The sequence below is a fragment of the Balaenoptera acutorostrata genome, chromosome 13, assembly GCF_949987535.1.
Source record: "Balaenoptera acutorostrata chromosome 13, mBalAcu1.1, whole genome shotgun sequence".
Classification (NCBI taxonomy): Eukaryota; Metazoa; Chordata; class Mammalia; order Artiodactyla; family Balaenopteridae; genus Balaenoptera; species Balaenoptera acutorostrata.
In genome coordinates this window covers 86,594,388-86,617,414 of record NC_080076.1, presented here as the reverse complement: position 1 = coordinate 86,617,414, position 23,027 = coordinate 86,594,388, and the positions used below count along the sequence as shown (strand labels likewise).

Genomic DNA, 23,027 nt, shown 5'->3' with positions numbered 1-23,027 from the left:
AGCTCAGGCCCTGGAACCACATGACCAGGGTTGGAATTCGGTTTCATTGCCTCCAGGTTATGTGACCTGGAGCAAGTAAGTCACTAACCTCTCTGTGCTTCAGTTTCCTCATATGCAAAATGGGGACAAAAAGGATTAAATTAGTTAAACCACATAGCACACGGTAAGCCTACAGGCCCCGTCCTCTGCCTTCCGGGTCACTGACATCCCCCCACCCACCCACCACTGGCTTGGACACTTGATTAGTGGTGCATGTCTTCTTTGAGTTGTCTGAGATCGTTGCCCCTGGACCCTCTTTGAAGGAATGCATTTGGGAGATTATAATTAGAATCATTACCATTTATCGACCTTTGCCCACGTCCCAGCTATATGCCAAACACGTACATCATCTCACCTCACCCTCAGAAAAGCCTGTTTTCTTCCCCGTGTTATAGAAGAGAAAACGGAGCCTTAGAGGGATGAAGGAACTTGCCAAGGTCCTCTGTCTGGTTATGGCGGAGCCAGGATCTGACTGCCCTCCCACGAGCTGCTTCTCTCCAGCCAGGAGCAGCGTGATGGTGCTGGCTTGCCATGGATGCTTAGGGCTCTTGGTTTCCCGTTCTTGCTCAAGGCCACCCTGCCTGGTCCCAGTGACTTTCCCTGCCTCTGGCTATAGGATGGTCCAGAGAGGACCTCTCTGCAGAAACCTAAATAAACTTAGGAAGCGAGTCGAGTAATATCTGGGGAAATGCATTCCAGGCAGAGGGCACAGCACGTCCGAAGGCCCTGAGGCATCTTTCAGAGAGGGTGTTCCTTGGGCCTTCTCCCTGTTGGCGTCTGGTAGGCCATCAGGGACACGGGGAATCCTGACTTGGTGACGCTGGCTAACACCAGGAGCCTTTCTCTGAAGGTCCCTGGCATTCCTACGTGACTGGAGGGGCCTGTGAGCTCCCCGGCTGGACTTCAGGAATTGAGGTCCAGCTAGTGGCAGGCCACAGACGGTGCTGCCCGAGTCACTGTGCAGTTGTCAGCCCCTCCTGTATCTTCAAATAGCATTTTGGAGAGTGGACTCTTTTTTTTTCTTTTTATATCTGTTCATTGTGGTAAAATATACATAAAATTGACCACTTTAACCATTTTTAAGTACATAGTTCAGTGGCATTAAGTACATTCAAGTTGTTGGGCCACCATCACCAGCATCCATCTCCAGAGCTCTTTTCTTTCCCCAAACAGACACTCTGTCCCCATTAAACACTAACTCCCCCTCCCCCATTCTACTGGTACCTACCCTTCTACCCTCTGTCTCTGTGAATCTGCCTATTCCAGGCACCTCATACAAGTGGAATCATACAGTATTTGCCCTGTGGTGTCTGCCTTCTTTCACTCAGCACAGTGCTTCCGAGGTTCATCCGTGCTGTCGGGGAGCGGACTTTTTAGAAATAGATGAGGTGTCCGCAGTGTATGCCGGCCCCTGTCCCAGGTGCTGCAAAGGAACAAGAGGAAGAGAAGCCCAGGTCCTGGGTTAAGTAACTCACGTCATCCCTACACCTGAAGGCTGGGGCTCTTCGGCTCCTGGCCTCCCCTGTTTGCGTTTCTGTAGGTGGGCGCATCTTGAAAGCAAGACCCCCGCCCCACATTTAGTCCTCCACGGGCTATGTGTTTAGGTGCTTCTCATCTCAGCCTCACTTTTCTCATCTGTGAAATGGACCTCGTGCACTGATTCTCAGGTTATCTCTGGCCCTATTGAGCTGGCTTCCCACGGCCAGCCCGGAGCTGACCCTTGTGTGCCAGGCCAACTGGGAGCAGGTGGGGGAGGAGTCCTTCTTAGACTATGACTTTTTTACTTACTAAAAATTAATTAAGGAACTTTGATGTATCAGGACTTAAGAGGAGTTGACAGGTCACATGGTCTCCGAAAGCACAGGGCTGGTAATCTATTTAAAAAAACATTTTCTTCTTCTTCTTTTTAATTTAATGGAGGAAATCATTAGCTGGGAACTTGGTAGAGCTGATTTATTCCTGTTTTGGGGAGGGGGAGTGGAAGAGAAAATCTGCTCTAATTGCCATTTGTTCTAAAAATATGTCAGCAAAATATTCCCATTAGCTGGTCCTGCATGGACGGAGACAGGGCCTCCAGCTTCCTTCCCTTCACCCCGTGCTCTGGGCAGGGGCAGGGGGCTCTTTCTGGACCCAGGTGGGCAGCCGTGCTGCCAGCAGAGTCGCATCTTCTTAAAGGTCCCAGCAGACCTGCCCAGGCTCCCCGGTGTGTGTTCCGGTGGGGCCCCTGCTGCCGCGAGCCTCAGGGCTCTCACACTCAGGCCCGGGTTCCCAGGGATGCGGGACTGGGACCCCCATCTGGGAAAGAAGACTACGTGCCTCCTGGGCTTCATCTGGTTCCAAGGGGAGGCAACCGGGTTCACCCTAAAAATAACCAAACATGCAAACAGCTTCAACAGGCAAATGTTTCTCGTATCTGTGGGCCAAATAATTTAAAGGTACAGCTGTTTTTCCACTGTCCCAGTCTGTTTGTCTTCCCGGAGTGGGGAGGATCTCTCGGGGGTGATCTGGGCTCTTCTGGGGTCACTGTCTTCCAGCACCCCGGTTGAGGTCTGGCTGGGCGCTGAGGCCTCGCTGTGGGCCCTCAGCCACTGCCCCCTCCGTGGACACCTCCTGCCCAAGTCTGGCGAGGGGTGGGACCCCGGCCTCTCCCACGCGCTGGCCGGCCTGGCTGGAGTGCTGGTGCCCCTTCAGGCTTGCTGCGTGTGCGCAAGGGGTCCACCTTATGCCTTACTTTGATTTTCTGAGCTCGTCTAGCCCAGAAACAGGAGTAAAGCAAGTTCTCAGAGAGTGAAACAAGTAGCCAGGCAGGATGTGGAGAAGGTGGAAGGCGAGGGACCAGCGGGGTGTGAGCCCCACTCTGAGCAGTGGCTAGGTCTAGGCCCGGTCTCCCGAACCCCTGCCTGTGCTGGCCTCCCCACGTTGGGGGAATCTGGGTGTCTGGGCCCTTGCCCTCCTCTATCCTTCCTCACTGCCCACAGCGCCACTGTGAGGCTCCAAGGCACATTGTCACATCCACGGCTGGGGACCCTGTCTGTCCCTGTAATAATCTTCCCGTGGATGTGCCTTGTCTAGGGGGGAAGCCCACCATCAAGTGGGGGGGTCCTGCGGGCACTGAGTGTGGTCACCCCTTGGGACGGTGGGCCTGGGACTCCAGGGCAGGGGTCTAAAGCCATGGGGCGGGGCCACCATCGCTGGGAGTTGGTCCACAGTGGGGGGGAGGGGCCGACCCAGACCTGTGTGGTGGAGTACTGTCCTCTACAAAGTCTTCATTCATTCACTCACGCGCTCATTCATTCATTCCAAAGACTCGTTCAGTGCCTGCTGGGTGCCAGGCTGTCTTCTAGACCCTGGGGATACAGCAGTGAAAACGACCCCACCAAAATCCCTGCCCCCATGAAGCCTCCATTCCAGTGGGAAAGACAACTTTAAAAAAAAGAACGTGCTACACCATGGGTGAACCCGAAAGATGTTACACTGTGTAAAATAAGCCAGACACAAAAGGACAGATACTGCATGATTCCACTTACACGAGGTGCCTAAAGCAGTTAAGTTCCAAGTAGAGTGGTGGGTGCCAGGGACCGGAGGGAGGGTGGAATGGGGAGGCAGTGTTTAATGGGGACAGAGTTCCAGTTTTACAAGATGAAGTTCTGGAGATGGACGGTGGTGATGGTTGCACAGCAATGTGAATGTCCTTAATGCCACGGAACTGTACACTTAAAAACGATTGAGAAAAAAAATGATTGAGATGGTAAGTTTGACGTTATGTGTATCTTACCACAATTCAAAAAATAAAAATAAAAGAAGAAAGAAAAGCCCACGGTATATTAGATGAGGATCAAAGCTATGAAGTAAATGGGAAAGTCAGGGGAGTGCCGGGTCTGGGGCTGAGTTTGAAATAAGTAAGGGGGTCGAGGAAGGCCTTAGTGAGGAGGGTCCCAGAGCCGAGGCTACGGGGGAGGCCGCTCTGGGCAGAGGGTGCGTGGGTACAGATGCCCCGAGGCAGGCAGGGCAGGGCCTCCAGGCCTTCCCCTGTGAGTGGGGTGAGAGCAGGTGACTTCAGGGCACAGGTTTGAAGGGGATCCCTCTGGCCATCCTGTCGGGGAGGCAGGGGCATGCAGGAAGCTAAGAGAAGGCTTTGCAGGGTGAGGGGGAGACAGCTGGGCCCCCGGTCCTCGGCAGCCGTTCCCAGCTCTGGGTGACCCATACCTGTTGGTGGGCTCAGAGCACAACCGGAGTTATGGTTGTTTGTGGTTGTGTTTAAGTTTTTCTGGAGTCCCCACTGCCACCCCCGAGATGTCACTTCTCTCCGACTTGGGACGGGTTGGGGTGGGTGAGGGAACAGCAATGGGATGGCTTGGCCAGGCTTCAGTTCTGGCTTTGAAGCCACACAGCCGTCCCCCGGGCCCTTCACCTGCCCTGCCACGGGGCCAAGTGCTGGGGGCCCCCTCCTACCCGGCCGGGCCTGTTCCAGAGTCTCCTGCCTCTCAGGAGGCCCATGCCAGCCAGGCTGGGGGGAGTTGGGGGCCTGGGCTTCAGCCCCAACTCCTCCCGCCTTGCCGTGTGCTCCTCCAGCTGAGTCTGGGTTTCTGCATCTGCAAAGTGAGGTTTGGATTCTAGTGCAGCCGCTGTGCCAGGGCACAAGCCTGTGAGAACAGCTTTGTGCACGTGGGAAGGTGTCCCTGAGGACCCGAGACAGCACAGCCCGAGACCACGAAACCCCTGCACAACCCCACGGGGGTCCACTGCTGCCACTTTAGGAATGGGGGGAGGGTCTATTCCAATCCTTCATCTCCTGCCCAGACATTCTAGGGATGACCTCAGGAGTTGCTGGGGGAAACGGCAGGAGATGGGGTTCTAGAATAGGGGTCTAGGGCCAATAGGGGCAGGAGGAGAGGTTAGCGGTTCAGGGACCTACGTCACTATGGAGTCCACCACGTCCACTCGCCAGCTGGCACCTGTTTTGTCCCCTGAGAGCCCAACTGCCCACCCTCTGTCCTTTTAGAGGGGGCCTTGGGGGCCAGGCTGCAGACAGAGGCTCGCTCCACTGCCCAGACACCATGGGGTAAGTAGGGAGAGGAAGGGATGAAGGAAAAGACGGAGGAGCTAGGTGCTGGGCTTGGACCGTGTCCTACCTTCCCATCCCATTAAGTGCTTAGAGCTGCTCTGTCCAGGGTGATCACCACCAGCCCCGTGCGACTTCTTAATTTTAATTTTAAATTAAAGTGAAATAAAATTAAAAATTCCATTGTCCAATCACACTAGTCACATTTCAGGTGCTCAGTAGCCCATGGCCTAGTGGCGGCCGTACTGGACAGCCAGGCGTAGAACACATCCATCAACCCAGAAAGTTCCATGGGGCAGCGCCAGTCTCATCTCTAGAGCAACCGCAAGAGGTAGAGACTGTTGCCCGCCTGTTACAGATGGAGAAGCTGAGGCTCAGAGAGGGGAAATGGCTTGCCAGTCAGGCTGCCAGGGAGTGTAAGAGAGTACTCAAACCTGGGTGCATCAAAGTCTCAGAGCGTGGACACGGGGTCCGTGTGCACAAGTGTCCTGCTGCCCAGAGGGCTGCTTCTTGGGACAGAGGAGCCCAGAGCCCACTCGCTGGCCACACGCATGCTCTGGGACCTCTGCCTCCGTCCCCAGGGCCACGCGGAGCCCCCCGCAGGCTCGATTACCCAGTGGGGAGCAATGCTTTAATGAAAAGGCCAAACAAGGATTAACATTCTATTTGGGGCCTCCGGGGCTGCACCTTTGAGACCGAATCCCGAATCCCAAATCCCATAGGAGAGGCTTCAGGAAACATTACTGGACTCTGAAAAACTCATTCTAAAAGTAAGAGAACGATAGCCGAAAGCTGGAAACAACCCACGTGTCCGATGAATCCGATGCTATGATTCAGCCATAAAGAGGAATGAAGCACTGACCCAGGCTACAAAGTGGACGAACCTCGAGAACATGATGCAAAGTGAAAGAGGCCGCACACAAAAGGCCACAGAGTGGATGATCCCATTGATATGAACTGTCCAGAACAGGTACATCCACAGAGACAGAAAGCAGACTGGTGGTTGCCCGGGGCTGGGGGGAGGCGGGATGGGGAGTGAGTGCCCGTCAGGTTTGGGGGTGATGAAAACGTTCTGGAATTAGAGGTGACGCTGGCACAGCACCATGAATGCACTCCACGCCTCTGAACTGTGTACTTTAAAATGTCAAAAATGGTCAGTTTTATAGGTGTTCTGCCGCATTAAAAGTGAGAGGAAATGGTAGGATCTAGGTAGTGCATGTATGGATGTTCATTAGGAAACGTGTTCAACTTTGCTGTTTGTGTGAACCTTTTCATAAGAAAGCGTCGAGGGGGAAAGTGAGAAGAGGACTGTGAAGAGAAAAATGTTTCCCAGGTCATGGCATTCAGAGCTAGGCCTCCAGTAGGTCCGCCCTGAAGTCTTTCTGTGTCAGAGCTGCAAGGCCTTGGCCTCTGCGTTGGCTTCAGCCCTTCCGGGGCCTCTGTCCCGACCGTGGGGAGCGAGGGGAGGTGGGACGATGGGTGCTGTGCCTGCCACGCTTCCGTCCCCCTGAGGAGACAACGTTCCTGAGATGGTGTCCACGCCCCTTCACCGGCCCCTGCTGTTTTGGTGTCCAGGTTGGGAGATGGCGGGGTTGTGCCCATTTGAGATCGGGAGTGGGGGCCCAGAGGTGGGCCTGGATGTGCCCGTGTCATGTCGTCTCCAAGAGGAGGAGCGGAGACCCCAGCCCTGGCCTCCCTGGCCCGACTCCTGCAGCTTGGAGTGGCTGCAGGGCCAGCAGCTATGGCCGGTCCTGAAGCTGGGGTCGTGGACGGGAGCCGCGGCAGGGCTGGCGCAGGCAGGTGGGAGAGCCAGCCCAGCGCGGGAGACCCGCAGGGAGCCAGGGCCACGGAGCCTTCGGGGGCCGTCCACCCGGGAGGGCCGTCCACCCGGGAGGGCTCACTCCCTTCGTCCTTCTCCTCCACTTCCTGCATAGGAGGTTCTGTGCGTCGAGGTCCTTCCCTAGTTGGATGTCCCCTCATCCCTGAGGGTGGGAAATGTGACTCGGGGTCTGGAGACTCTAATTTTTAGAAACGGGGAGGCAGGTGGAGGTCAGAATGCCTCCGCAAACACCAGGGCCCCAGGTGGTACCCAGGCCGTTGGGAGAGGCTCTGGTCCCCTCAGTCCCCGGGGAGTCTGGCTGGGCTGGCGGCGTGGTGTGAGATGAGGGGCGGGAGCGCCAGTGAGCCTGGCGAGGAAGACCTGAACCTCCTGCCCCCTCACCCCCCGCTCCTCCGGGGGCAGAGAACTGCTGCTGTTTGCCCCACTGGGTCAGGCCCGTTCCCCTCCCAGTCTGGCCGCCTCGGGCCCAGAAGGCCCGGTTTGGTGGAGGCTGCGCCAGGAGTGTGGGGAGTGGCTCTGAGCTGACGCCTTCCCTCTGGCATAAGGTTCCTCCACCCGCCTCAGGCTCTGCCAGCGGCTCCCCTTTCTCCATGGCAACTTAGCTCAGTGGTCCCAGTGGAGGAGACAGAATCAATTCTCCCTCTTCCCTCCCTCCCTCTCCTCTCTCCCCACCCCTTCCTCTTGGCTTCCCTTCCTCCTTCGTCCCTGCCGGGCTCGCGGCTCCTCCATCCATCCGTCCATCCGTCCGTGCCTCTGTCTCCGAGGCGCCCTCCCGTCTCCAGGCATGAGTTGCCGGCAGAGCTGCGTGCCAGGGGCGGCTCCCTGAGGCCGTCAGCATGGGGAGCTTGGGGGACCTCCGCAGACATGGGGGGCTGCTGGACCAGCCCCAGGCCGGCTCCTGTGGCGAGTGGCTCCCAGCTCTAACACTTTGTCTCCCCTCTTCCCCTTCCTTACATTTTCTTCCTGAAAGGTAATTTTCTGCTAAAGCTGTCAGAGCCTTAGGACGGGTTTATTAGCAAGGCAGGCTCTGTCCTGGTCACGTGGGCTGCTGTTTTCCCTGGAGTAGCTGGGATGGAGGGAGAGAGGGAGGGAGAGGCATGGCCTGACTCAGAGATCAGAGGGGACACAGCAAAGTTTGGGTGTGTGTGGGGTCTTTCCTCCAGGGTGGCTGTGAGAAGCCCACCCCCGACTCCTGTTGCTTGGGTCTGTGGCTGTCCGTTGCTCTTCCATTTTTCAGCCTAATTGCTACACAGCATGAGCAGTCTGCTTTCCTGGACCGTGGTCTGACCAGGGGGGAGGGAAGGGAATTTAGGGGCATGCACGTGCACGCCAGATGGGGCAGGTCTACCGAGTGTCGACGGCTGGGTACAGGTTTCTCCGTCTAATCCTTTCTCGCCTGAAAATGGAGTTCAGTAGGGAAATGTTTTGTCCCCGTAACCAAGCATCTCCGAGAAGATGGTGTAGTGAAGATCAGCCTCTGGCTGGTTCCCGGCAGAGGGGGTCCTGGCAGCCTGGCTGTGGTGGTACCACCATCTGTCTGGGACAGCCCCTCAGCAGAGTTTGGTTCAGACAGGATCCTGAGACCGCTGCCCGGTGGGTCGAGATTTTCCCTTGTGTCTACCCCATCTCCAGCCATGGCGTTCAGGACGGCTTCTGCATGGCTCTCCTGGAAGGAATCAATGAGGTTAATTCATCAGCTGCCCGTCCCAGGGGCATTCTCGGGATCCGTGCCACTCCCATTACCTCTGCCTCTGGCAGTAGATGATGGAAAAAAGAACCCCTCGCTGTCGACTAGAACATCTATGTTGATGGAAAGTGAGGCCCGAGGAAAACGGATTTAGCACCCAGTTCTTAGAAGACATGGGTTTGAATGGTGCTTGAGAGGAAGCCCTGTGTGATCTTTAAATAGAAAGTGAACACCAGTGACTCACAGGGAGACTTGAAAGTTTGGTTCAGGTACTGGGGGAAAACAACAGTCAGCTCTGAACGTGGTCCCCACCTCGGGGGCTGAAATGGCAGGGAGTCTAGACATTCAGGCATGTGTCTCAGAGTCAGGCTTCTGATTGGATTATACATTTGTTTTCAGCATTATCTCTGGCAGATTGCTTTAAAAACAGACGGCCCAAGGCAGGGCCCCCCTGGTCTGGGTCTGTGGTCAGGTCTCTTTAAACTACATTTGTTCATCTCCCAAAGCCCTGTTTCACTAAAGCCGCCTTAGACTCTGAGTCCTTGGTGCTTCCCTTTGATAATCAGATCGGTTCCTGTTGGGCAGGATGAAAATGCTTTTGTGTCTGCAGCATCTGTGCTGTGTCTTGCTTTTCTTTTGCTTTGAGGCTGGCGTCTGTCACCGAGACCCTCCTGGCATCTGGGCGCTGTGCAGGCTTCTTAATGACATTAGCCGCGTCTGGATTCTGGTTGGTTTGCCGTAAATTCTGATGGGTTTACGAGTTGTGCGATGGGTGGGGAGGCGGTGTGCTGGTTGGGCTTGGTTTGGTTTTGGTTTGCTGGCGAACGGAAAATCTGATGTGACACGTGAAAGGTCAGCCCCGTGAGTGGCAGCATTCGTTCTCAGCTTTGCGCCCAGCCTCCACGGGAGGTGGCTGCAGCTGGGGTTACTCTGCCCCCCGGGGCTCTTTCATGGGCGTCCAGGGTGCAGGTTGCTTTGGCAATCCACGTGTGTGTTTTAATCAGCAAGCCGGCAAGTCGGAAGGATGGCAGAGCAGGGCTGGCGATGGAGGGGGAGGGAGGCAAGGCTCCGCCAACCCGCCCGCTTTCATCCAAAGTGAATCCTGAGTGCTCCGTGCCAGCCTCCCCCCCCCCCTCCCGTGTCCTCCGGCACCAGGAGCCAGCCTTCTTTCTTAGTGCGATTTCACATAGCGGTGCCTTACGTGAAAGCATCGTAAAGAGCCGCAGAGGGTGTGAGAGCAGGTCGGAGAGGTGGGAGCCCTGGCTGCCGATGGCTCCAGCCGCCGAAAGTGTGGAAAGCTCATTCCAGGAAAAGTGGAATAGTCCGTGTTGGCTGGCTTTCAGGCGGTGAGTGGCTCTCTCTTCTTTAATTCGACGGGAGCACCGGGATTCAGGGGCGGGCTCGGTGGGAAGCCTGGTGGTTCGGACAAACCTCGCGAAGCCCGTAAAGCTCCATGGGGAAAGTTTGGTTTGTCTTCCCCTGTGCGCTGGCGTCCCCCACCCAGGCTGTGTCGGGTGGGACAGGCGGTGCTGGCTCAGCATCAGGGACTCTAGGACTTGGGACCACGACTGCCTTGGGAGGCTGAGCCTGTGCCCCAGCCCAGCCCTGTTGCCCAGACTGAGAAAATCTCCTAGGGGTGGCACTTCATCTTTTTGCACAAATGGCTTAAGAAATCGTGCAGGAGAACAGAAGCTCGTGAACGTTAAATTCTCCTGGTCTGCTGTGCGACGTCCCTGAATACACACATACACACACATATATGCAGTCACACACATGCACACTCACACACACACAGATACGGTTTTCCCTTTTGCCATCAGGGGTGCATGTACCAGCTGGCATTCTGCCCTTGATAACATGATCTCCTATAAACAGTTCCCGGTACTGATAAGATCGAAGAGCTGTCCTTTTTATGCATTGCTTTTTAGCTCTGTGTCTTACCTGAGTGAGACAGACCATTCGTGTCCACTTCTGGAAAGAGCTGCCTCCCTCTCTTACTGTTCCTCTTTTCCACAACCCCCCCAGACTCTGCTGCGTTGTCAGGTGTTACAGACATTAGCACATTTGTGTCTGCAGAGGAAGCCCTGGGTGCCAGCTTTTCATCCTGGGCTGCTGAGGGTCTCAAGCCGAAAGAAAGGGGGGTCGTTAGAGAGAGACTGCTAAGCTTCAGAGGTGCTGAGCTGCGAGGCCGTGTGTGCATGCGTGTGTGTGTGTGTGTGTGTGTGTGTGTGTGTGTGTGTGCCTTCCCCACATTGTTCATATTTGGGCATCTTCAGCTTTGCTTTCCATTTCTCCCCATTGTCTTGTTCATTTCCCTGATCAAACTCTGAACTGGGATCTTAACACCCACCTCACCGGCGCCTTCACAAATCTCATCTAATTTAACAATTGGCAACCACTTTAGAAGTGCTTGGTGTTGTCCCATTTTACATATGAGGAAACTGAGTCTCAGAGCAGTTGAGTAGCCCACCCTGCGGCAGAACCAGAACTCAGATCTCTGACTCATTCATTCATTCATTCATTCATTCATCAGTTACACATGCAGCCTGCTCTGCATTGGGCCCCATGCCACCGGGCTTTGGGATGAAGGGGAGACCCAGTCCTTCCCTCCAGGGAGGAGTCCCTCCATCCCAGTTGTCTGAGGAGAGAAAAGGAAAGAAGCAGAGGGCAGGCGCTGAAGGAGGCGACGGCCCCGGTTGGAGTGGGGAGTCCCTCGCTGGCGCCCACCCCAGCCGTCCACTCCCGCCTGCTGCACTGTAGACAGTCTTGATTGGGTCCTGATCCGTCTGTGTTCCCCTGTGGGGGCAACCTGGCTCACTTTCTTTTAAAAATTAAGACATCATCTAAGGCCTTCCCTGGCGGTGCAGTGGTTAGAACTCCGCGCTTCCGCTGCAGGGGGCACGGGTTCAATCCCTGGTCGGGGAACTAAGATCCCACATGCCGCATGGCACGGCCAAAAAGAAAACAAAAAAATTAAGACATCGTCTTGTCATCAGGAAGACAGTCTGCAGAATGGGCCTGTGTGTTTTTTTTGTTTGTTTGTTTGTTTTTTTTAATTTTTTTTTTTTTTATTTAATTGTATAGCTACTTTATTTATTTATTTATTTATTTTTGGCTGTGTTGGGTCTTCGGTTCGTGCGAGGGCTTTCTCTAGTTGCGGCAAGTGGGGGCCACTCTTCATCGCGGTGCGGGGACCGCTCTTCATCGCGGTGCGGGGACCGCTCTTCATCGCGGTGCGCGGGCCTTTCACTATCGCGGCCCCTCCCGTTGCGGGGCACAGGCTCCAGACGCGCAGACTCAGTAGTTGTGGCTCACGGGCCCAGCTGCTCCGCGGCATGTGGGATCTTCCCAGACCAGGGCTCGAACCCGTGTCCCCTGCATTAGCAGGCAGATTCTCAACCACTGCGCCACCAGGGAAGCCCCGGGCCTGTGTGTTTTATGCTGAGAACTTAGGTGTGGGTGGCTCGGTGTAGAAGGAGGGCCACGTACCCCTGGACACTGTGCCTCAGTTTCCTCATCTGTAACCTGGAGATAGCACCAGCTACTTCATGCACCTCAGCCTGGAGGAGGCAGGTGTGAGGGTGCTTGGCAACGAACCCCCGAATTGGCATCAGGATTTGTTATCATGCATTTAGATATCCCGGTACCTTACTCTCCGATGGCTCAGAAAAGACTGCAAGGTTTGGAGTATATAGACACATGCATATGGATATGCAAAGAGAGAATGGACCATTGGTAAAGCAAATGATTTAAACAGCGATTCTGGGTAGAGAGAATCTGAGAGATCTTATGTTATCTTTGCAACTTTTCTGTAGATTAGAGATTATGTGAAAGAAAGAAAGAAAGAAAAAAGACAGGTGTTTGAGGGCTTTTCCCCAAAGGTGAACACAGTAGTGATATAACAGAGGAAGGTTTGTACCTTAAGGAGCCCACAAGAAGCCACGTGAACAAAACCGATGACCGGCCCGCCCTGCAGGGGAGAAGGAGCTATTGTAGTGGCCGTTTCAGGTCATGGCCAGGCCAGGCTCTCTTGAGGCAGGGCTCTCCCTGGACACAAGGGCCTCCGAGGTCAAGCTCCTCCCCAGCTCGCTCCCTGAGCTTGGTGAGGCCTTCCCTGGGGCCTGAGTCTCTTCTTCCAGAGGACAGAGCCTGCTGCCTGCCCCAGGCCTGGAGAAAGTTGATGGTTTCTTGACGAGGCGCTGGTTTAGTTTTGGTCCAAGCTGCAGCATACCCTCCCGTGCTGTCAGCCTTGTGGCCTTCTGCTGCCCCCTGGGCTCCTGAGAGCCCCTTTCGGTAAATCCTTGCGTGGTTGCTGGGAGTTCCGGCTCTGCTTCCTGTGGGCCACCCCAGCCTCGATCGTCTCCCCGGCAAAGCGAGCGTGGTGGCACCCGAGCCCGGCGCCCGAGCGGGCTCCGCTCCAGTTTCACCTTGCCGCCGTAGCGAGAAGGGCATTCCTCACCGGGTCCCCCTCTCCTCTCTGAAAGCAGCTCAGAGGGTCGCAGGGAGGACAGCAGGCAGCACCCAGGGGGAGTTTGGGGCCGTCTCACACCCTCGGGTGCCCACCGTGCTGGGGGAACACGGAGGCGGAAACAAGTCAGAGCCACTTGTCCTGTCCCCACTCTGCCATCAGCCCGGGTGTGAGACCTCAGAGAACTCCCTTGACCTCTCCGAGCCTCAGTTTCCTGGTCTGCACAACAGGGTTACAGAGGGTGTGGGCAGAGCACCGCGATCCCAGGCGGCTTCTCACTCTGCCTGTCGCCCTGTGCCTTGTCAAGCACTTCACGGCTTTCTAGGTGTGGACACACCATTACCCCCGCCTGGAGCTGTGACCAGGCTTTGTCAGGGCTGCGGCAGGCTGCACGGACAGGGAGCCGGGAACGGGGCATTTAAATCACTCTGGCTACCTGGTTTCATTTGCCCGCTGGGCCCCTGCTAATTGCGTGGCTGAAGTCCTTCGTCCGGATTCCAGGTTCCTGGGATGGGGAGACTGGAAGGTGGCAGCTGCCCTTGGGGTGGCAGGAAGAGCGGAACTTGTTAGCCACGCGGACCCGGGGTTGAGTCCTGGCCGTGTGACCTGCAGAAGCCCTCAGCCCCGTGAGCCTGAGTTTCGCCCCGTGCAGGACAGGGGTGATCCTCCCGCTGCAGGCGCTGGCTGAGAATGGACCCGTAGAAGGAGCGAGATGATGCGGGTGATTGCTTTATAGGGCTGTCCTCCAGGGTAGGACTTGAGAAAAGGATTCGTTTCAAATGGCCACTCTGTACCAAAGGTCGTCCTAGGATCAGGGCCAGGCCAGCTGCTGCTTTACATGTTCCCAAACGTTTGGAGAGCCAGTGCTGTGTCATGGCCAGCGGGACCTTCCGTCAGTGGTGTGGTCACTAAGCTGCCTGTGGCCTAGAAGACGAAGGCCTGGGCCCCTCCAGCCACCCGAGGGCACATGCACAGCAGTGTCGCTGTCGGGGAAACCAAGGCCCAGAGGTGTATCTCACTGCTGGAGCTGGGCATGGCCACAGTGCCAAGGAGGGCCCTCCCCCGGACCCAGAAAAGAGCAGGGGCCAGAATTTATACTTGAATCATCGCCCAGCAGCTTCGGTCTGGAGGTAAGAGCCCAGCTTGACGGCTGCCCGCAGCCCTCTGCCCGCCCGGGCAGCAGACGGCACACTGGGATTCCAGGTCAGGCCCAGAAGACGGGGCAACTGGCACAGAGACCCAGAGGGGCTTTCCTGAGTCCCCCAGAGCCACGCTGGGCTGGGCTGGGTGGCTCTGGGGGCAGGACAGGGTCCCCCTTCCTCTCCGCACTGGCCCCTGCAGCCCTCCACCCGCCCCCCGCCCCCTTGCGGCTGTGGAGGGGCCGTGCTGGTGACACGGTGACGTTCCTTCTGTGCAGCGCCCGCACGGATCACGACATTCTTGGGCTGCCTCTTGCCCCACAGTCGATCCAGGTTGGGCCGATGCGTGAAGGGTCATGTCGATGTGGAGCCCTCGGTGGTGTCCCCGCTACCCGTCCGGGCTGAGGAACCGGTTGGTCCTGTGAGGTCATTTAGAAAGCAGGCGGCCTCGTGTGCAGCCTGAGGCAGAGGCTCTACCCAGTGCGCCTTGGAGAAGAGCTTCCATCCCACGGGCAGCTGGGCTTCTCTCTGACCGCGTGGCAGTCCACGCGGACTCGAGTATGGCAGCCGGCGGCAGGGCTCCTGCCTTGGCAAGCGCCACATTCCTCTGAGCTGCCCGACCTGGCTGTTCCACAAGGCCTGTCTCTGTGGAGGGGGGAGGGGGTTTGGGGGCTGGACGACAGCAAGGGCCTTCTGCGGGGGGCGCCCCAGGGCACAGAGCCACTGCCGGCACGGTCCTAGGGCCCTTGGAGATGGTCTCGCTCAAACCCCTCTGCTTTAGCTGGGAAACAGGCCCACGGAGGGCCAGGGACCTACCTCGTCCAGCTCCCTGGACCTCGGTAGCACTACATTCTATCTGCCGCCTGATAACGTTCAGGGCCTGGGCCCCGTCCCCACGGTGGGTGTGGCACTAGGGCGGGATTTACACGCCTGAGAGCAGTGAGCCGTGCTGGGAGGAGCCAGCAGAGCCTCTGGAATCTGCCTGCCTCACTGCGGGGCCGGCCGGTGGGTGGGGGGCCCGGGTGGGGGCCCCCTGGGCTCTCTCCCGTTGCCCCAGGCCACCAGCAGAGGCTCCTGGCCGGGTCTTGCTACCCTGGACTCTCAGCTCACTGCCAGTCAGTCAGTGCAAACTTGATGGTTGTGAATTACCAGTGTGCAGAAGGCATGCTCGATGTGGCTTTACAGTCTCCAAAGCATATCGCATCTGGTTTACCGGGTGAGTCTGGCTGCGGCCCTGTGCAATGGCCAAGGCAGATGACCAGAGTCTTTTCACGTGGTGGCAGAGGGGTTGAGTGAGCTGCCCGAGGTCAGACAACAGCTCTGGGACAGAGTTTGGACTTCACATCATTTGCCTAACAAACATTTGCCAGGCGACTGCCTTTATCGAGCAGCTGCTCTGGCCAGGCCCTGGGGAGATGGCTGTGAGCAAGACGCAGGGCCTGAGCTCAAAAGCAAGCCAGGGCGGGGGTGGGGTGGGGTGACATGATGGCTGGAGAGAGTCAGCACCAGGTGCCCGTGGAGCTGACCTGGCCTGTGGGGAATCCTCACCTGGGCGAAGGGCTCTTTGAGCACAGGAGGGTCAGTCACCTGATTCCAAGCCCAGGGGGACACCAGCATGCGTCCCCTCACCAGCCAGGCCAGCGGACGGAAGTTCTAGTTTTGGCTCTGCCGTGTGACCTCAAGCAGGCCCTGCCCTATGACTGCTCTCTCCACCTGCATGAACAGGTCGAAGCAGGCCACGTGTTTGCATCCTCTGGTGAGCTCCCCAGTATCCTTGGGGAACCTGTATAAAATGCAGGGTCCTGGGCCTCTCACACAGAGGTTCTAATTCAGTAGGCCTGGAGGGAGGGCCAGGAATCTGCATTTTGAACAAGCTCACGAGACGTTTCTAAAGCAGCTCATCCCTGTGCCTCTGTTGGAGAGATGCTGCACTTGGCCATGGTGAAGCCCTTTGAGTGATGACCCCAACCTTGCCCCTTGGCATGGCAGCGTCCGCAGAGCTGGCAGGGTGGAGAGCCAGGGGTTTGCTGATGCTCAGCTGTCTCAGCTCCCACACCTGGCAGGATCCCAGGGGAACCCTGGTCTCGGTTCCGAAGCTGCCAGAAGCCTTGGCCAGCTCCCCACCCCCAATGAGACAGGTAGGGGATGCTGAGCCAAAGGTCAGGGTGGGGGTCTACCATTGCTCATCAGAGAAACTGCAGTGCCCGGGTTAGGCCTTCACCCAAGGAGTGCTTCCGGCCGCTTGCTTGAGGCTGGTGCACCTGAGGACTCAGGCAGGCTGGTCTGGCCTGACCGGGTGTGGGAGACTAGAACAGGCTGTCCAGGCCCCGGCATGGGGAAAGCAGGGAGGCCGGGCGGCTCCACGTCCAGCAGCCACTTGCCCTCGAGTGTCTTCATAGCAGACGGAGAAGGGCTTCTCGCCGCCTCCTCAAGTGACCTTAGCTGATTGGGCTGCAGCCCTTTTGAGAGCCTGGTGACAGGCTTGCTCTGTCCTGCCAAGTGCTGGTGTCACCCTCCCAGCCAGGACGCCATCACCTTTTCTCCTGAACGCTCCCAGAGCAGGGGGACGCTGGCTAATGTCCACGTGGTCAGCTCAGGCTGTGTCCTGTTTCCTGATGCTGCAAACCGGTGAACTAGTATAGGGGCTGCTGTGACACAGGACCTCAGGCTGGCTGGTTTAGAACCACAGAGGTACGTTGTCTCACCGTTCTGGAGGTCAGAAGTCTGAAATCAAGGTGTCTGCAGGGCCGCGCTCCCTCCGAAGGCTCTAGGGGAGGATCCTTCCTGGCTTCTTCCAGCTTCTGGTGGCCCCAGGTGTTCCTTGGCTTGTGGCTGCATCTCTCTGATCTCTGTCTCTGTGTCCACATGGTTGTCTCCTCTGCGTGTATGTCTGTGTCCTCTCCTTATAAGGACACCCGTCACTGGATTTTGGGTCCATCCTAAATCCAGGATGATCTCCTCTCGAGATCCTTAACTAATTACAACCTCAAAGCCCCTATTTCCAAATAAGGTCACATTCTGAGGTTCCAGCTGGACATGAATTTGGGGGGGACGCTCTCCCACCCGCTCTACCCAGCAGGCAGAGTGTCACCAGGTAAAGGGCAGGTCTGTTCAGCTGGCGGGGGCAGCAGTGGGCTGGCAGCTGGTTCCAGGAAACAGATGTGGGGCTTTTAGCAGCCTCAGGCTCTGTTGTCAGCTAGGGCAGCTTTGCCTCTGCGAACAGAATCAGAGCCCAGAGCCCAGGACGTGGTTGCCGTGGGGTCAGCTACCCTGGCGAGGGTGTACCATTTGGACGCCTGCTTCACGGTGTCCTGGGCAAGAAAAGCTGCACGAGGCTCTGAAGAGCCAGCCTCAGGGCCAGGTTGAACCCCAGGGAGACAGACTGCTCAAGCGTAAGAACCTTCCAACAGGACCTTGTAGTGGGGAGCGTCCCGTCCTGGGAGGTGCTTTCGCGGCCCTTGCAGGGCTGATGTTGCAGAGAGCATTCAAGCCCCATCCCGAGAGCTCCGAGCCTGTGCTTGTCAGGGGCTGACGGCCCCATCCGACAGCCACGGGTCCAGGTCAGAGACTCACCCAAGGGCAGCCAAAGAGATGCGGCAGAGCCAGCCCCGGACCCCTGGACCCTCCCTCTGGCTGGTTTGTGGGTTTGTGGGGGGGAGGGGTGCCCTCACGCGCTGGTGTCAACTCCTCTGCAAGGCCCGACACCCCTCCCTGTGCCCCTCCCACCCTGTCGGCTTCTGCAGCCAGGTCTCCCTCCCCTGCTCTGTCCTGAAGCTCCACATCCTGCCAGCTTAGCCCAGGAACCTCTTCCACGGCCGGCTGGGCACTGCGCCTGCCCCCGGCTCTGCCTCTCTCTGAGCACCGAGCCCTCACTGGGCACTTCACCCAGGGCTTCATCTAGGTGCTTGGCACCTGCAAGAGCCTTCACCTCTGTGTCCAGGGCCTGTCCCAGACAAGATGCACTGAACACATCTCAGCCATGAGGGTGATGTTGGTCTCCAGACAACTACGTGTACACCGGGCTGTATGTTTTTGGAGGACATGAGGTCCAGCCCCGCCTTGACCCCCTGCAGACCTTGGGCAAGTCCCTGTCCCTCAAAGGGCCCTGTGTCCCCATCAGCTAAGGAAAGACGGATCCTGCTGCTGTGTGAAACCCTTCCTGTGTCTGACTTCCGGAAGCCAGGGGTGACGGAGGGGACCTTGACACGGTGCCCGAGATGCAAGCATTCCCCATTGCCGGGACCAGATGCCGCATGGCTGCCTGGCTGCTGGCATCTCAGCCACCTGTCTGCCTCCGTTCCCACACCTGTGATGCCCTCCTGCTCAGAGAGAATAGCCTCGGTAACGAAGTCCCCGCTGGTCCCCAGCCCTGCCCGGGCCGCCTGTCCTCTGGAGCCACCTGCCTCGTACTCGGCAGCTGTAAAGTTTTTTTACTGAGATGAGATTCACATAACATACAACTGTTTTAAAGTATACGATTCAGTGGCATGTAGTACACTCACAATGTTGTGCAACCACTACTACTGTCTAGTTCCAAAACATTTTCATCACCCCAAAAGAAAACCCTGTGCCCAGCTCTGGGGCTTTTCTCCCTTTTCTCTTTTATTTTAAAATTGTGCTAAAATACACGTAACAAAATTTACCATTTTAACCATTTAAGTGTCCGGTTCAGTGGTTAAGTACATTCACATTGTGCAACCATCACCACCATCCATCTCCAGAACTCTTCTTTCCGCAAACAGAAAATGTCCCCATTAAACACTAAACCCCAGCCCTTCTCCCCCAGCCCCTGGCACCCACCGTTCTCCTTTCTGTCTCTGTGAGTCTGTCTGTGTGCCTCGTAGATGTGGACTCATACAGTACTTGTCCTTTTGTGTCTGGCTTATTTCATGTAGCATCATGTTTTCCAGGTTCATCCACGTTGTAACATGAGTCAGAATTTCCTTCCTTTTTAAGGCTGAATAACATTCCATTGTATGGATCGACCACATTTGTTTATCAGTTCATCCATCAATGGACACGTGGATCGTTTCCATCTTTTGGCTATTGTGAGTCCAACCCTGGGGCTTTTTGAGAGTCTAATGAGAAAAGCACAGGGCCAGCAGTCTGACTGGGCTGTCAGACTCCCAGTATATGCTCCCACCTCCCTTAATCCATAATTAGCTCCAGACCGCTGAGCCCAGGCCCCAGTGGAAAGATGATCGTTCCAGAATGCCCTACACCACCTGTACCTTCTTCTCCGAGCCACGCTGCCTTCCCTGCCCTTGGGCCCCCATTTTCTCCTCCAGAAAGATCAGGGCACAGCTTGCTGAGAACCTCAGCCCTCAGTGGAACTGGCTGACCTTGGGCATGTCGCTTCCCTTCTCTGAGCCCATGCTTGCCATCTGTCAGAAAGACGTAATAACCTGTGTCCACCACTCCCGTGGTGCTCAGCTCCTTCGAAAACCCAAGTGGCTGTTTGCATCCTTGGGCCTCCACTCTTTACTGCCGGCCCTGTTCCCCTTTTCATTCTGTCCACAGGCGTTTTCTGAGCACATGCCCTGGGTGAGCTGGGGCTGCAGGTGGGGGGCTGTCCAGCAGAGGGGGCTTTGAGCAGCCTTGGAGGGATGACCAGACATATCAGGCCAAGGCGGAGTTCACTTCTGGAAGGAGGTGCCCAGTGCCCCAGTGTCATCTTATTTAATCCCACCTAACCCAGTGAGGTGGGTGATGTTCCTACAAACGGGTAAACTGAGGCCCAGAGCAGTTAAATGACTTGCTCGAAGGCAAAGCTTAAATTCGAACTTAGGTCCGTCTGTTCCAAAGCTAGTCTTCCCCACCGCATCTTGCTGCCTCCCACTAGCTTTGTTTGTTTGTTTCACCACCTGGTTTTACTGTATTTTTTGCAGGGTGGGGGGATGGTGGCCGCCCCCGCCGCCCCCTCCGCCCCCGCTGCCCCCGCGCCTGCTGTTCCGTTCAGGGCTGTTCAGTGCCTCCTCACTCCCCACCCTGTTGACATGGGGCGGTTGCTGTGCTGGTTTTGTTTTTGACCCAGTCAGCCTGGCAGGGAAGTGGCGGGCTGTGTGCAGCGCTTCCCAAAATAGCCCCAGGCTCCCCGCCAAAGACAGAAGAGCCAGACTGTGTGCAGTGGGCTCGGACCAGTTAAGATGACTCAGTTCCGTGTACCCCAGCCATCCCCTCTTCTTCCTGACCGCCCCTCGAGCTCACCTGCCCTGCACCTCCCCCAGCCTGGGCCGCCGGACGCTGCTTCACACCCCTGTGCCTCTAAGATGGCCTTCCTCCCGGGAGTGCCCAGAGGCTGCGGAGGGCTGCCAGCTTCGGGCTGCTGGCTTGGGTGGGTAGCCCTGGCCTGGAATCAGGGCTTCTCATTCCCTCCCTAGGACTGACTTGCCTGGTTTGACCTTGACCAAGTCCCCGCCAGCCTCTTGGCTTCCATCTTCCGGTTGGAGATGGGGAGAGCGCATCTGTCTACTGCCTCGTGTCGTCGTGGGGACAGGGGTCCCAAACGATGGGGGGAAGGTTGGTGATAACAATAGCGATGAGTTGTTTCTTCCAATCCTGACTGTTTTGAGTGTGAGGGTACAGTTCAAAGGGAAGCCCTCCATTAGCAGGGCTGTCCCAGCATCACCATCTCCGTCATCATGGTACTGATGGCAGCCGCTGCCGTTCCTTGGGTGTTGTGTGCTGGGCACTTCACATTCATCGTCTCTTAATTTATCCCCCCTGACTACCCTATGGTGGTGTCCATGGCACTGGATTGACTTCTATAAATGTGAGAACTCAGGCTCAGAGAGTTTAACTTGCCAAGACCCAGTGGAGGGTGGAGCCGCCATGGGAACCCGCTCTGGCTTCAAAACTGGGTTCTGCCTGTGATGTCTCGCCCCCTCCTCCAGGGTAAGCCCGTCCCTGCTCTAGGCTTCCCTCTCCAGACCATGAACCTAGTCTCATGGGGGCTGCCCTTGGCAGCCACGGCAGCTCAAAGATTCTGTCTGTGTTCACCCAGGGAACCTGGTATAGGACAGAGACACACTAAGGCTTGGCCTCAAAGAGAGCCATGAGGTCATAAGGGCATCTCTGGAACTGAAGGGGCCGCCCCTTTAACACCCCCCTTATTTGTTTATTTATTTGTTGAAGTAGAGTTGATTTACAGTGTTGTGTTAGTTTCTGGTGTACAGCAAAGTGATTCAGTTATACATATATATATATTCCTTCTCTTTTTTTAAAATGACAGTTGTATATATATTTTTAAAATGTATTTATTTATTTGGCTGCACCGGGTCTTAGTTGCGGCAGGCGGGCTCCTTAGTGGCAGCTTGAGGGCTCCTTAGTTACGGCTCGCTGGCTCCTCAGTTGTGGCATGGGAACTCTTACTTGCGGAATGCGTGTGGGATCTAGTTCCCTGACCAGGGATTGAACCCAGGCCCCCTGCATTGGGAGCGCGGAGTCTCAACCACTGTGCCACCAGGGAAGTCCCTATGTATTCTTTTTCATTTTCTTTTCCGTTATGGTTTATTACAAGATATTGAATTTACTTCCCTGTGCTATACAGTAGGACCTTGTTGTTTATCTATTTTTTAAAATAAATTTATTTATTTTATTTATTTATTTTTGGCTGCGTTGGGTCTTCATTACTGCATGCGGGCTCTCTCTAGTTGCGGTGAGCGGGGGCTACTCTTCGTTGCGGTGCGTGGGCTTCTCATTGTGGTGGCTTCTCTTGTTGCAGAGCACGGGCTCTAGGCGCACGGGCTTCAGTAGTTGTGGCATGAGGGCTTGGTAGTTGTGGCTCGCGGGCTCTAGAGCGCAGGCTCAGTAGTTGTGGCGCATGGGCTTAGTTGCTCTGCGGCATGTGGGATCTTCCCGGACCAGGGCTCGAACCCGTGTTCCCTGCATTGGCAGGTGGATTCTTAACCACTGCGCCACCAGGGAAGTCCCTGTTTATCTATTTTATATATAGTAGTTTGTATCTGCTAATCCCAAGCTCATAATGTATACCTCCCTCACCCCCAACCCCCCCCCTTTTTATATCGTACATTGAAGCAACTTCACAGAACAGTCAGCAAGTATTTCCCAAGTACCAGGCCCCGAGGGCGCCTTCCCACTCCTTGAAGAACCGCGGGAGGCCCGTTTGTTCTGACTTTGCAGCTCAGTAAGGTCAGGCCACCCATCTGAAGCCATCAGCTCCCACATGGCAGTGCCAGGACCAGCTCCCAGGCTGCCTGGTGCTTTTGCTGCCCTTCCAGCGTCCAGAGAATGGGAAGCTCTTGGCCTCCACGCCCCAGCCCTGTACCTCATTCCGGCCTCTCCCTCCTCTGTCGGGTTCAGGCGCATCAGCACGGGCAGGGGTTAGCCTGAGCAGGTGTCTGTGGCCACTGGGGGCTGCACAGGCTGGGTTCCATCCCCAGATCGGGTTTGCGTTACCGTTTGCCTCCGCGCCCAAGGCTGGTGTGATTATATTTGTATGCATTGCCATGTGTGTTTATTTGTGTGCGCATTTGTTTTTGCTTTGTGACTGGTCTTGTGCTCTGTCCCCTGGGTCAGGGCCTGGCGGGTTTTAGGGGCAGGGCACATGTGACTCTCATCTGGACCTCGTCGGCTGTGGGATGAACCAGGGCTGACGCACAGTTGTTTCCCCAGTTTGTGGTGAAAAACACTGACGTGTAGAGCTGCAATCCCTTATCCTCAGTTCCAAACTCCAGCAAGCTCTGAAAACCAAACGATTTTTCATAATTCACTTGGCAGCAAACTCGCGCCTGAACCGAGGTGAGGCTATTTATAGTCCAAGTGAGGCTATT

At 56.3% G+C, this 23,027-nt stretch overlaps 1 protein-coding gene across 6 annotated transcripts in view; it reads left to right on the top strand.

The window, feature by feature from the left end:
* PITPNM2 (phosphatidylinositol transfer protein membrane associated 2) overlaps nucleotides 1-23,027 on the top strand; it is a 146,503-nt gene that overhangs the window by 60,520 nt on the left and 62,956 nt on the right. Inside the window, exon 1 of one of the 6 annotated variants that reach the window (XM_057526716.1) lies at nucleotides 9,956-9,974. The exons of 4 other annotated variants lie outside the window; for them this stretch is intronic. The gene's annotated coding sequence lies outside the window, so the exon portion shown is untranslated. Of the gene's footprint in view, nucleotides 1-9,955; nucleotides 9,975-16,907; nucleotides 16,927-23,027 lie in introns of those variants that run through there. One more of the 6 variants, XM_057526715.1, reaches the window with a different exon arrangement.